At 42.0% G+C, this 2,378-nt stretch overlaps 1 pseudogene; it reads left to right on the top strand.

The window, feature by feature from the left end:
- Positions 1–387: 387 nt before the first annotated feature.
- LOC134243973 (uncharacterized) lies at positions 388–1,931 on the top strand (annotated as a pseudogene).
- The last annotated feature ends 447 nt before the right edge of the window (positions 1,932–2,378 follow it).

Below are 2,378 nucleotides of genomic sequence, written 5' to 3'. Positions count from 1 at the left end.
GGTGTATTCTGCTGTTTGTTTACTTTTATTTCATTTAGTGGAAGTTAAACAATACTTCAGAAATACTTTACGGAAATATTTGAATTTTGTTTTACGGAAATTCAACTGGTGGCCCCGAGTGAACCCCTGACGCTGTGTTTTAAGGGTAGCCCACTTTCCCTGTCAATAAAACAGTCTTATCCGAATTTAATTCAAAACCGGTTTTGGCGAATTTTAAATTGCTATATTTATTTCTGCTGGATCATTGAAGGTTGGATGATAAGATGTCTTTGTAAAATGATAAATTTATTTTTAAATATTTTTCCAGAGACTGCATCTAAGAAGAAGTGACATTTTGGAGAGCGGTGTTCCTTGAAAAGAGATCCTGGATTGTCGTTTGTGTCTGTGTGCTAACGGAAATATTAAACGACTGACACGACTTCACATCTGTGATAAAAGTGAAACAAATAACTATGGATAAAGAGTATTTAAAGAAAAAGGCCTGGTACCTGGGGGGAAAGGCTAAAGTGTTTTAGCGGATACCCTGATCAACCAAATCCATCAGCTGGTTAAGGGAAAGAAAGGCAAAAATGTCAAACTGTCATGGCCAGGGATGGAAACCGTTTTTTTTTCAAACCTATACAGGGTAAGATTCTGTGATCATGTACCATTTACTGACCTGTACTTCATGACTGTTAATCAGCACAATCCCAGTTGTCTATTGGTATCGCAAAAGACCCGAGACACAAGTACCGAATTCTGGCGTACCCTGTGAGAACTCCTTGGATGCTGGGCTTTTTATACAGTATTATAAGACGTGCGCAAGTCTATGACATCAGTGGAAGGGTATAACATTGAATTAAGAAGGTCAGACAAGGAAACTGGACATTGAGATCTAAACAACATGAGGATAACAAGCGACAATTAAAGACTATAGTTAACATGCAGACGGGAACTGCACAACCAAACGGAGGTATTCAAAACTCACATACAAAGGTAGCGATCGTTAATGGACAGTCGAAACCTGACGAAAACAGAAACACACAAATGGTGATACAACTCGCGTAGAAAAGTCGCCACCCTCATCTCCAAGAGAGAAAGTTTCTTGGAAAAAATTTTACAGAAAAGGTAAAAGTCAGCAATTCGGAATCCAGGCATCCGGTCCAGGAACAGAGAGATATTCTGAAATGTTCCAACCTCGGATTCCAACCAATCATTCCAGAACGAACTGAACTATCTATCTAACAACTGCGAGAAATAAAATTCATGCTAGAGAAATCCACAGGAATAAGCGCTGAAGTTTTCCATGACAAGAGTGGTAAGGAAATTCAGACTGAGTCATTTCGGACAGAACCTGATACCGAGTTGACGGTGAACAAGGCACTGGAGCCAATATCCCTTTGTCAGAGATGGGGAAGAAGGGAAAAGGGTTCGGGAAGTCCAGAACGACGACGGCCCAAAAGTCCGCGTGTCTTACCCGACTATCGAAGTTTAGGAGTCCAAGCGTCATCGAAAACTCTCCCTCCACCCCCCGGGAAAAGCGCGCTGCGACACTGCCAGCTACTTTCCGACAGACACAGCCGGACGGCCCAATTTCGACGAGCACAACAAATTACCATCGGGAAGGTGACGTTATGCTACGTGGTCGGTGGGGGGTTTTAACAACCCAAAAACAACTTTATACAGTACCAGCAGCTATACAAGCACTGACGGAAGTATAAAGGGAAGTTTTGAGGGGGTCCGAATGGAGTTCATGTTCATTTTGCAGTGCAGCCCCTAAAGGATCCGTTGTTTACAGGAAAAAAGCAATATCCACCCAAAGTCCAGAAGCCTATCGAGAGGGTTACCAGCGCCCTCACTCGGTCCATTCCACGGGGCGACCCTACGTTGTTCACCATCACCACCACCACAGGGGACCGTTTATCGGCCCGGTACCGCCACACTGGACCTGAATCAAAATAAGGTGAACATGGGTCATAACTAATGGCCATTCTCCCTCTTCACCAAGATCTTCCAATGGAGCGGGGTTTTTATCCGACGGATTCCAACAAGGTGCTTGTCAAAATTTGTTTATAATACGTGTATGGACATTTCAATTCCGTGAACCGTGTATGGATGCGAACAATTTCAGGACTGTTTCTTGTAAATTATAAATCAGGATGCATTTACTTCATAAGGAATAAAATACACACGTTCGTTAGACGGGATTTTTATTAGGTTGAAATCTGAATTTTGGATTTTTACTTTGCGAAACATTGCCAGAACTTGTAAAGGGCCCGTTCGTGTTTTTGTTTGCAATTTAAAAACTGATATTAAAAAAAAATGGGCATTCAATTTTTACTGGGAATATTTTGATTATCTGTTCATGTTGCTTGTACTGCAGACGATTTTTTGGGGGG

This window comes from Saccostrea cucullata, unplaced genomic scaffold (genome assembly GCF_032062105.1).
Source record: "Saccostrea cucullata isolate Sc308-1 unplaced genomic scaffold, CSIRO_AGI_Scuc_v1 ctg21206, whole genome shotgun sequence".
NCBI lineage: Eukaryota > Metazoa > Mollusca > Bivalvia > Ostreida > Ostreidae > Saccostrea > Saccostrea cuccullata.
Note: the sequence above shows the minus strand (reverse complement) of the source record. Positions and strands in the feature narration are given on the sequence as shown.